Here is a 12,959-nt window from a genome sequence, read left to right on the forward strand (position 1 = left end):
TTTGGAGAGCTAGAAATTCAGAAGTCGAGCAGAATCCAATTGTCTTTAGGACTATTTCCTTAGCACAGTGAATTTTATATCTTCATTTTTAACAATACAAGAAAATTAAATTGATGGATAAGTTATAAATAATAGGAAACAGACTAAAATAAACATATAGAAGGACAAATCAACTATAGTCAAAATTTGGTTAAGCTGACCAAGGCTTTCTTTTATGCAAAATATTTGGAAAATTATCCTGTGAGATAGGATTAAAAGGTGAGCTCTTTGGTCAGTGGAGTTTAATTGTCTAGGTTAGGCTGAGTGTCTTTCTATTCAAATTTCAGGCCAAAGCAGAAAGTGCTATATTATGTAGGGGAAAAGCAGCAAGCGATTGGGCAAAGACTGTTATCCAGCTGATGATGATGCTCCTCAAACCTTGTGTTTTTAATGTGAACCTATCTTCCTATTTCAGATTAAATATGACTGTCTTCAGACTCCCGTTTCGTCAACTTTGTCTCATTTGTTTCCTCAAGGATAGCATTAGGAGAAATATCTAATGTAAATGATGAGTTGATGGGTGCAGCAAACCAACATGGCACATGTATACCTATGTATCGAACCTACACGTTGTGCACATGTACCCTAGAACTTAAAGTATATAGAAAAAAAATCCACTCCTAGGGGTAGATCTAGTTGTTTTGGACCATTGTCCATATACCCTAACCATGCCTCTTCTGATGTCTTCTCCTCAACCTACCTCTTTTTTTCTGGCTCTCCAAATATTCTTCAGGTCTTACTCACATCCTTCATTTTAGCCTAATATCTGTAGCTCTGACTTATGCATTGTTTTTTAATTCAGAGTAATTCGTCTCCACAAATTGAATTTTGAGTTTTGATCTCAAATCCTGCACACTGCTGAATCCATGTTACTTACCAATCTATCCTTACCCAATTGTTAGTCCTAGACATATGTATGCATTACCCAAGTTCTCCCTCTGCCACCCTTTTTCTTGCCGTATCTCATGTCTGTTTATAAACCTGCAGTGACTTCGGATAATTTTTTTTTTGTTATTCCTAATTCTTTTCACTTATGACAAATAATATTATTTCATAATAGATGAAAATAGCCCTTAAAATACTTACCTGCCTGAACGGTAATTAATTGATAATACACACCTTAAAGTATTTTAAAACATAAGAAGATGAGAATACGTAGGATGTTAAGATAATGACAAATCAAAAAGATTTTGATGTTTAAGTCATTTACATCGCTTTTCCTTTTTTATAGACATTATGGAACATATATTTGAAATATTTTTCTCCTATATATGATAATCAAAATGTTTTAAGTCTAGACTCATAATTTGCAAACACTCTAAGACCACTTATTCACTTAAGACTTGTTGGATAGTGCTTATTGTCATCTTCATTCTTTCTCTCTATGTAATGTTTAAATGTGCTTTATAATATTAAACAAGTCAAGGATTGTGTGCTTATTTTGCAATTTGTGAAATAGCTTTGTATAATTTTTTGGTGTCACAAGTGGGGGTCTGTAATAAGTAGATTTGAACTTTGCTTTTGTGTGGTATAATAACCTATAGCTTGAACCAAGTATCTAACAATTTCTCCAGTTTGTACAATAGAACAAATATTTTATAAATTCCGTTTAATAATTTCAGACTTGGAACAGATAAATCTGGGTTAAATAAACTAGTATGTAAACCCTGTTTTCTCTATTATAGAACTAAAATAACCTGAAACCCAAACTAAAATTTTACATACATTTTCACTTTAACCTTACAATTCCATCAAATAGACAAGACAGACATTCACATGAGTCTCAAATTAAGTGAATTATCCAAAGTCTCATTCTTTCTATATAATAATCTCAGTGACTTAAACCCAGGGTTTTATTTTAAACCTCCAGATCCATTGTTTATTATCATCGTTTTGTTTATTGTGTTTTTCGTTTGCCTACAACATCTATACCCTCATTATTATTATTTTAAGGTCTCTTGTAATAAAAGTTGAAAAATACTATCTGCCCATCATCAAGAGTAATACTTTAATACCAGTGTTCACAGAAATAATTAAGTACATGTTCACAAAATAAAACTTGAGTAAAGACCATTTCTTTCTTCTGTTTAGGGCATAATTAGAACAATATGGTTATGCTAAATTATAGCATCACAATTTTAATGTTTTATTGGCAAACAAGGAAGCATATTAATGTAAGTATTAGGGATTTTAAAAAATTATACTGAATTTAGCTGATGATATATAAGCTATGTCCACATCTAAAAACTATAGAATGTAGTCCCATTTATCTGGTTATGAATTTTCATGCCTGATTGGTCAAACTGCAGGAGTTAATCTTTATTGGGAAGACAGATGACACCAGTGTCCAAAGGGCCATATCAAAGAAATGACTTGAGACTAATTATTTCATGTGCCTTAACTATTTTGCTGCTTATAAGGCAAATGAGGTTTAGTGGGTGGATGTTACATATTACATCATATAAGCAGTCTTATAAATGAAATATGTTATTTAAATCAACTATTCATTATTATTTTTTGTTTTTTGAGACGGAGTTTGGCTCTTGTTGCCCAGGCTGGAGTACAATGGTGCGATCTCGGCTCATCGCAACCTCCACCTCCTAGATTCAAGCGATTCTCCTGCCTCCGCCTCCCCGGTAGCTGGGATTACAGGCATGTGCTACCACACCTGGCTCATTTTGTATTTTTAGTAGAGACAGCGTTTCTCCATGTTGGTCAGGCTGGTCTCGAACTCCTGACCTCAGGTGATCTGCCCGCCTCAGCCTCCCAAAGTGCTGGGAACACAGGCATGAGCCACTGCGCCCAGCCAATTACTCATTATTGAATCGTAAGTGAATGGTGAGTAGAAACTCTCTAAGAAACAACAGAATGCTCCCTAAGAGGGACAAATTGTCACTCATTTTCTAAACATGTATATGTAGAGATTTGGTTCACTTCTCTATATAATTTTTCTGACTTAGTTTTTCCTGAGGAAAAGGCAGATGATTTTATGAGAAATAACTGAAGACCATTTAGATCATAATTATGAATCCAAATGACACCATAAATATACAGAATGGAAAATGGTACATTGCTTTGGAGGAAACAAAGTTACAAGTACCTGTAATTCCTGCTTTTATGTAATTGTCCATTTTATGATACTACCCTATACTTATTATTAAGTCATATCATATTTTTGTAAGTCTGACAAGCTGAAGAATGGTCTCGTATAATTTAGCTGTTTTTGTCTTTTACAGTACTTGATTCTCAAGCCAATAAATATCTAGTTAAATTGCATGTTAAGCATATCATATTTTCCATTTTTCTTTTTTAATTAGTAAAATTTGTTTCTTTTTCTATATAAAGAATACATCTTTTTCTGTATACAAATATATTTTCCTACACACTTCCTAACTTTGGAGGCCACTGGTCTATGGGATAGACCATCCTCCTTTTTTTTTTTTTTTTTAATTATACTTTAAGTTTTAGGGTACATGTGCACAATGTGCAGGTTAGTTACAAATGTATACATGTGCCATGTTGGTGTGCTGCACCCAGTAACTCGTCATTTAACATTAGGTATATCTCCTCATGCTATCCCTCCCCGCTCCCCCCGCCCCACAACAGGCCCTGGTGTGTGATGTTCCCCTTCCTGTGTCCATGTGTTCTCATTGTTCAATTCCCACCTATGAGTGAGAACATGCGGTGTTTGGTTTTTTGTCCTTGCTATAGTTTTCTGAGAATGATGGTTTCCAGCTTCATCCATGTCCCTACAAAGGACATGAACTCATCATTTTTTATGGCTGCATAGTATTCCATGGTGTATATGTGCCACATTTTCTTAATCCAGTCTATGATTGTTGGACATTTGGGTTGGTTCCAAGTCTTTGCTCTTGTGAATAGTGTCGCAATAAACATACGTGTGCATGTGTCTTTATAGCAGCATGATTTATAATCCTTTGGGTATATACCCAGTAATGGGATGGCTGGGTCAAATGGTATTTCTAGATCTAGATCCCTGAGGAATGGCCACACTGACTTCCACAATGGTTGAACTAGTTTACACTCCCACCAACAGTGTGAAAGTGTTCCTATTTCTCCATATCCTCTCCAGCACCTGTTGTTTCCTGACTTTTTAATGATCGCCATTCTAACTGGTGTGAGATGGTATCTCATTGTGGTTTGTTTTGGATTTCTCTGATAACCAGTGATGATGAGCGTTTTTTCATGTGTCTTTTGGCTGCATAAATGTCTTCTTTTGAGAAGTGTCTGTTCATATCCTTTGCCCACTTTTAGATGGGGTTGTTTTTTTCTTGTAAATGTGTTGGAGTTCATTGTAGATTCTGGATATTAGCCCTTTGTCAGAAGAGTAGATTGCAAAAATTTTCTCCCATGCTGTAGGTTGCCTTTTCACTCTGATGGTAGTTTCTTTTGCTGTGCAGAAACTCTTTAGTTTAATTAGATCCCAGTTGTCAATTTTGGCTTTTGTTGCCATTGCTTTTGGTGTTTTAGACATGAAGTCCTTGCCCATGCCTATGTCCTGAATGGTATTGCCTAGGTTTTCTTCTAGGATTTTTATGGTTTCAGGTCTAACATTTAAGTCTTTAATTCATCTCGAATTAATTTTTGTGTAAGGTGTAAGGAAGGGATCCAGTTTCAGCTTTCTACATATGACTAGCCAGTTTTCCCAGGACCATTTATTAAATAGGGAATCGTTTCCCCATTTCTTGTTTTTGTCAGGTTTGTCAAAGATCAGATGGTTGTAGATATGTGGCATTATTTCTGAGGGCTCTGTTCTGTTCCATTGGTCTACATCTCTGTTTTGGTAACTGTACCATGCTGTTTTGGTTACTTTAGCCTTGTAGTATAGTTTGAAGTCAGGTAGCGTGATGCCTCCAGCTTTGTTCTTTTGGCTTAGGATTGACTTGGCCATGTGGGCTCTTTTTTGGTTCCATATGAACTTTAAAGTAGTTTTTTGCAATTCTGTGAAGAAAGTCATTGGTAGCTTGATGGGGATGGCATTGAATCTATAAATTACCTTGGGCAGTATGGCCATTTTCACGATATTGATTCTTCCTATTCATGAGCATGATACGTTCTTCCATTTGTTTGTATCCTCTTTTATTTCATTGAGCGGTGGTTTGTAGTTCTCCTTGAAGAGGTCCTTCACATCCCTTGTAAGTTGGATTCCTAGGTATTTTATTCTCTTTGAAGCAATTGTGAATGGGAGTTCACTCATGATTTGGCTCTCTGTCTGTTATTGGTGTATAAGAATGCTTGTGATTTTTGCACATTGATTTTGTATCCTGAGAATTTGCTGAAGTTGCTTATCAGCTTAAGGAGATTTTGGGCTGAGACGATGGGGTTTTCTAGATATACAATCATGTCATCTGCAAACAGGGACAATTTGACTTCCTCTTTTCCTAACTGAATACCCTTTATTTCCTTCTCCTACCTGATTGCCCTGGCCAGAACTTCCAACACTATATTGAATAGGAGTGGTGAGAGAGGGCATCCCTGTCTTGTGCTGGTTTTCAAAGGGAATGCTTCCAGTTTTTACCCATTCAGTAAGATATTGGCTGTGGGTTTGTTATAGATAGCTCTTATTATTTTGAGATACGTCCCATCAATACCTAATTTATGGAGAGTTTTTAGCATGAAGCGTTGTTGAATTTTGTCAAAGGCCTTTTCTGCATCTATTGAGTTAATCATATGGTTTTTTTTGTTGTTGGTTCTGTTTATATACTGGATTATGTTTATTGATTTGCATATGTTGAACCAGCCTTGCATCCCAGCTATGAAGCCCACTTGATCATGGTGGATAAGCTTTTTGATGTGTTGCTGGATTCGGTTTGCCAGTATTTTATGGAGGATATTTGCATCGATGTTCATCAGGGATATTGGTCTAAAATTCTCTTTTTTGGTTGTGTCTCTGCCTGGCTTTGGTATCAGGATGATGCTGGCCTCATAAAATGAGTTAGGGAGGATTCCCTCTTTTTCTATTGATTGGAATAGTTTCAGAAGGAATGGTACCAGCTCCTCCTTGTACCTCTGGTAGAATTTGGCTGTGAATCCATCTATTTCTGGACATTTTTTGGTTGGTAAGCTATTAATTATTGCCTCAATTTCAGAGCCTGTTATTGGTCTATTCAGAGATTCAACTTCTTCCTGGTTTAGTCTTGAGAGGGTGTATGTGTCCAGGAATTTATCCATTTCTTCCAGATTTTCTAGTTTATTTGCATAGAGGTGTTTATAGTATTCTCTGATGGTAGTTTGTATTTCTGTGGGATCAGTGGTGATATCCCCCTTATCGTTTTTTATTGCATCTATTTGATTCTTCTCTCTTTTCTTCTTTATTAGTCTTTGTAGCAGTCCATCAATTTTATTGATCTTTTCAAAAAACCAGCTCCTGGATTCATTGATTTTTTGGAGGTTTTTTTGTGTCTCTATCTCCTTCAGTTCTGCTTTGATCTTAGTTATTTCTTGCCTTCTGCTAGCTTTTGAATGTGTTTGCTCTTGCTTCTCTAGTTCTTTTAATTGTGATGTTAGGGTGTCAATTTTAGATCTTTCCTGATTTGTCTTGTGGGCATTTAGTGCTATAAATTTCCCTCCGCACACTGCTTTAAATGTGTCCCAGAGATTCTGGTATGCTGTGTCTTTGTTCTCATTGGTTTCAAAGAACATCTTTATTTCTGCCTTCATTTCGTTATGTACCCAGTAGTCATTCTGGAGCAGGTTGTTCAGTTTCCATGTAGTTGAGAGGTTTTGAGTGAGTTTCTTAATCCTGAGTTCTAGTTTGATTGCACTGTGGTCTGAGAGACAGTTTGTTATAATTTCTGTTCTTTTACATTTGCTGAGGAGTGCTTTACTTCCAACTATGTGATCAATTTTGGAATAGGTGTGGTGTGGTGCTGAGAAGAATGAATATTCTGTTGATTTGGGGTGGAGAGTTCTGTAGATGTCTATTAGGTCCGCTTGGTGCAGAGCTGAATTCAATTCCTGGATATCCTTGTTAACTTTCTGTCTCGTTGATCTGTCTAATGTTGACAGTGGTGTGTTAAAGTCTCCCATTATTATTGTGTGGTAGTCTAAGTCTCTTTGTAGGTCTCTAAGGACTTGCTTTATGAATCTGGGTGCTCCTGTATTGGGTGCATATATATTTAGGATAGTTAGCTCTTCTTGTTGAATTGATCCCTTTACCATTATGTAATGGCCTTCTTTGTCTCTTTTGATGTTTGTTGGTTTAAAGTCTGTTTTATCAGAGACTAGGATTGCAACCCCTGCCTTTTTTTGTTTTCCATTTGCTTGGTAGATCTTTCTCCATCCCTTTATTTTGAGCCTATATGTGTCTCTGCACATGAGATGGGTTTCCTGAATACAGCACACTGATGGGTCTTGAGTCTTTATCCAATTTGCCAGTCTGTGTCTTTGAATTGCAGCATTTAGCCCATTTACATTTAAGGTTAATATTGTTATGTGTGAATTTGATCCTGTCATTATGATGTTAGCTGGTTATTTTGCTCATTAGTTGATGCAGTTTCTTCCTAGCCTCGATGGTCTTTACAATTTGGCATGTTTTTGCAGTGGCTGGTACCGGTTTTTCCTTTCCATGTTTAGTGCTTCCTTCAGGAGCTCTTTTAGGGCAGGCCTGGTGGTGACAAAATCTCTCAGCATTTGCTTGTCTGTAAAGAATTTTATGTCTCCTTCACGTATGAAGCTTAGTTTGGCTGAAGATGAAATTCTGAGTGGAAAATTCTTTTCTTTAAGAATGTCGAATATTGGCCCCCACTCTCTTCTGGCTTGTAGAGTTTCTGCCGAGAGATCAGCTGTTAGTCTGATGGGCTTCCCTTTGTGGGTAAGCAGACCTTTCTCTCTGGCTGCCCTTAACATTTTTTCCTTCATTTCAACTTTAGTGAATCTGACAGTTATGTTTCTTGGAGTTGCTCTTCTTGAGGAGTATCTTTGTGGCATTCTCTGTATTTCCTGAATTTGAATGTTGGCCTGCCTTGCTAGATTGGGGAAGTTCTCCTGCATAATATCCTGCAGAGTGTTTTCCAACTTGGTTCCATTCTCCTCATCACTTTCAGGTACACCAATCAGACGTAGATTTGGTCTTTTCACATAGTCCCATATTTCTTGGAGGCTTTGTTCGTTTCCTTTTATTCTTTTTTCTCTAAACTTCTCTGCAGAAGATACTTTGACAATTTGAAATAGGCTAGCAGTTGTGAATAATCTCATTCTAAATGTTCAGTATAGTTTGTACCTAATTTAAACCTGTTAGAAACTATAAGCTGAATAATGTCATGAATTTTCTATTATTGTTATTCTTATATATAAGAATATAAAAATTAATATAAAAATTTATTGCAATATAGTCAATAATTTTAAGGTACATAAGTATATGTGTTTGTGTGTGCATGTGTGTATGTGCGTGTGTATATATAAAAACTGGTAAGATGTATTGAACAAGGTAAAAACAAGTGAAAGTAAATGGCTTCTCTGGGTATTACAGTAGGCAGGATTCTAAGACGGCCCCTAAGATTTCTGGCACCTCGTATATATGCGTTTTCTCCCAGTTATTCAGTTAAACACTAACTTGGGTGTTGTTATAAATAGATTTTGCAGCTGTAATTAAAGTCCCTAATCAGTTGACCTTAAGATAGAAACAAAATATGTGTGGGCCTTGCTTGATCAGATGAGACTTTAAATCTGGATCTAGAAGTCAGAGATAGAAGTCAGAGACTCAGTAGATGAATTCCACATAAAAGACGTCCATATTTCAAGCTTGGAGATGGAGGTAAAAATATAGGTGGCTTCTAGGAGCTGATAGTGGTCCCTAGTCACCCGCCAGCAAGAACACAGGGACTTCAGTCCTGCCACTACGGAATTCTGACAAAACCTGAGTGAATTTCAAAGAGAATCCAAAGCCACAAATAGGATTACAGCCCCAGAGCACACCTTGATTCTAGCCTTAGTGAGACCCTGAGCATAATACCCAACTAAGCCATGTTTGGACTCCTGACCCAGAGGAACTATGAGATAATAAATTTGTGTTCCTTTAAGCTAATAACTTTGTGTTAATTTGCTACACAGAAATAGAAACAGAAAGTTAGTTTGTTTTGAAATTATATTTTTGAGATGGGGTACCACTATATAGCCCATACTGGCCTCAAACTCCGAGGCTCAAGTGATCCTCCAGCCTCATATTAGCTTATATTTTATGTGCATATATTAACCCAAGTCCTCTCAAAAGAGCAGTGGCCATAATTGGTCTGGACTCCTGAGTAAAGATCAAAGTCTTTAGTGTTTGAGAACTCCTACGTTTCCCTCCAATTCGCTTTTTCAGTCTTACCTTCAACTATAAGCTATTATTCATCCTCTTCTCTGAGCATGCTCTTCTCTGCATATATTTTCCTATCAATGGTTTCACTGTATCCTCTACCTAGAAGTCCTTCCAACATTCATTAAGTATCTCCTAGTACAAATATTAACCGTCTTTCAAGATTTAATTCAAATGCCACATCTTTCATAAAACTGTCTTTAATCCATTGCATTTGTTATAAACTGTCCCTCTTTTGTACATGCAGAGATGTAGCCTAATCTTTTCAAGAGCTTTTCTTGTTTTTTATTGTATTCTATTTATATAGACATTTGCTCTTCTTTACAAGGATGAAGAGTCACTGTAGCACCTATACTGCCTTGTATATAGAAGGTGATTTAGTATTGGATTGATAGATGGATTGATGGATGGACAGATTAATGAGATAGTGAAATCTAAGAGTTGGCCTTTATCATTCTAATAATCCAGCTAGTCCACCTTCCCTCTGATTCTTTTCCTTTTTAGGTTACTTAGTATGTCACTAAGTAAACATTCTGACTCTTCTCTCACTAGCCCTGACTATCCCACTGCTTTTCTCTATTTTTCAGAAACCTATGAGCAGTAAACTTGAAAACACATTGCATGAGAAATTATAATAATCTCGTATTAACTGCTCTAATTTGGCCTGAGGAAATTACTTGATGTGTGGGGGATAACTGTATGCTTATTCAATCGGTCTCACTTAATTCTGAAAGAACTTTCAAAAATAAATATTTACCCCTTACTGATAGCTAGCTAGCTAGATAGGTATACATATATGTACTCTACACATTTTTAAATCCTTTTAATTCTTTTGTTTCTTAAATGTCTACATTATACAAAGTAAAAGTCAAAATCCTTGGTGACTAAGCGAACAAGAGAATAAAGTTATTACTCAGTGTACGGAGAAATATGTGTCATCTGGGCTTGAAGAAGCAATTAGAATAATTTGCTTCTAGTGTCATAATTTTGCTACAAACAAGGAAACAGATGAAAGTGCATGAACTTGAATAATGCTGTAAGTAATTTGTCAAGACAGTTATTATTATTACAAAGCCAGCAAGAGTAAGGGGAAATTTTATACTGACCAGAGTTATAATGGATAGTTTGTGAGGAACTCAAATGATAGCACTTGATATTGTTCACAATGGTGTAGTCATCACATATAACTGTTTATAGATCACCAATTGCTTCTAATAACTAAATTATGTGTATCAATACATTGATGATGTTTCAGTTAAGTGTGCCAGAATCCTTTGTGTGTGTGTTTTTAAAATTGTGCCTATTGAATGTTGCTTATGGTGATAACTGTATGTAAGGAAATTCTTCCTCTAAAAAAAAAAGTAATGTATTACATGCCTTTTCATGTTTTTCTAGTTCTCCCTTGGTAGATGCTCTGCCTTTCCTGTGCTTACTTTCATCCAAAATACCCATTGTTCACTTTTTTTCTATTTGATTCCTGGATATCTTTGTAAAGATGATAATAATGATTGTGAAAACTACCAATTATTCAACAGTTACTATGTGTGATGTAAATGATATGCATATAAGTGTGCATATGAGTGTGTGTGTGTATGCATACACATATACTTATTTAATCTCCCAAATAATGCTAAACAACAGGGTAGATAATAAATATTTTACAATTAGTGAATAATATAGCTGATAAAATCATAGGAAACACAAATTCTAGAAAAAATGGGAAAGAACAGAAAGTGGCAGAGAACTATTAAGAAAAGCCTAAAGAGTCTGAACCTTTGAAACTTTGAAAGATTTAATCATTTAAGCTATGAAACAGAGCTTCAAGTCAAAACCAAATCTGTCTAGTCCCCAGATTGTATATATTCACTCGGGGTACTAGAGTAATTGCCTCATCCACAGAAAAGTCAATGGCAACTCTTCACTCTCATGTCTTCAAACTTCATGTTTATTCTCTACCTATTTTCCTTATTTTCATTTCTCCTCCAATTGATTCTTTATGATGTAATCAGCTGTATTATTCACCAATTCAAAAATATTTATTGAGTGTCCACTTTGTGCCATGCAAAGAAATAAGTGGAAAATAAAAACAGACACAGCCGGTCACCATCATGGATCTTATAGTCTAGTAGGAGGAGACAGACAACAAATAAGTAAAACACATGGTATATCAGGTAATGATAAGGGCTATGGATACAAAACAGGGTAAGGAGGGAGACAGTGCATTGGAGCCAAGGCCTTGGCCAAAGAAGGCCTCAGTGATAACCTGAGACTATTCAGCAGATACCTGAAGGAAAAGTTAAGTGACATAAGCCCCATACAAGTGGATAGGAAATTTGTGCAGAACACTCACAGGTGAAGGTCCTGAAGCACATGCTCAATGGTCAGACTAGTAAACATATGCATGTACACGCTTCGCTTCCGGATTCACGAGTGCCTAATATAATAGTAATTCTCTCTATTTTTGACTGAGTGACAAGGGGCTCAACACGTTAAAGTTAGTTCTAGAGGTCATCCTCAGGTGCTGATGGGGCACCTGAATTCTGCTAGACTGTGTTGTTTTTGATTCATGAACTGAAGCACAAGCATCAATCCATAACTAAGTGGACTCGGAATAGTACCAGGCAGAGGTAGGAATTCCATGGGCTCCATTTGTCTTGTTGTTCTGGTCTTTTTTTGGTGTAGGTAGTAGAGAAGCCACCTTTCTAGTAATCGCAATTATTCTTTAACCAGACAAGATTATCCTGTGCAACTTTTAAAAAAGTATAATTTTTGTGGGTACGTAGTAAGTATATATATTTATGGAGTACATGAGATGTGTTGATACAGGCATGCAATGTGAAATAAGCACAGCATGGAGAATGGGATGTCCATCCCCTCAAACATTTGTCCTTTGAGTTACAAACAATCCAATTACATTATTTAAGTTAATTTAAAATATACAATTAAATTATTATCGACTATAGTCACCCTATTTTGTAATCAATAGTAGGTCTTATTCATTATTCCCATTTTTTGGTAAGCATTAACCATCCCTACCCTCCCCTGAATTCCCCACTGCTTTTCCCAGCCTAGGGTAACTATTTCCACTGTTACCTTGTTACCTAGGGTAACTAGGTAACAACTGAGTTCAGTTGTTTTGATTTTTAGATTACTACAAATAAGTGAGAACATGCGATGTTTGTCTTTCTGTGCCTGGCTTATTTCAATTAATGTAATAATCTCCAGTTCCATCTATGTCTTTGCAAATGACTGGATCTCATTATTTGTTATGGCTGAGTAGCACTCCATTGTGTACATGTACTACATTTTCTTTATCCATTCATCTGTTGGTGGATATTTAGGTTGCTTCCAAATCTTAGCTGTTGTGAACAGTGCTTCAACAAACATGGGAGTACAGATATCTCTTCAATATACTGATTTCTTTTTTGGGGGTATATACCCAGAAGTGGGATTGCTGGATCACACAGTAGCACAGGTTGTAATTTTTTGAGAAACTTCCAGATGGTTCTCCATAGTAGTTGTACTAATTTACATACCCGCCAAAAGTGTGCAAGGATTCCCTTTTCTCCACATCCTCGCCAGCATGATATTGCCTGTCTTT

The 12,959-nt window shown here is 36.2% G+C and overlaps 1 pseudogene; it reads left to right on the forward strand.

Annotated features, from left to right (window-relative positions):
- The window catches only part of LOC112130972 (melanoma-associated antigen C3-like), a 644,458-nt pseudogene that overhangs the window by 556,064 nt on the left and 75,435 nt on the right, over positions 1–12,959 (forward strand).

Source organism: Pongo abelii, chromosome X, assembly GCF_028885655.2.
Source record: "Pongo abelii isolate AG06213 chromosome X, NHGRI_mPonAbe1-v2.0_pri, whole genome shotgun sequence".
Taxonomy (NCBI): Eukaryota; Metazoa; Chordata; class Mammalia; order Primates; family Hominidae; genus Pongo; species Pongo abelii.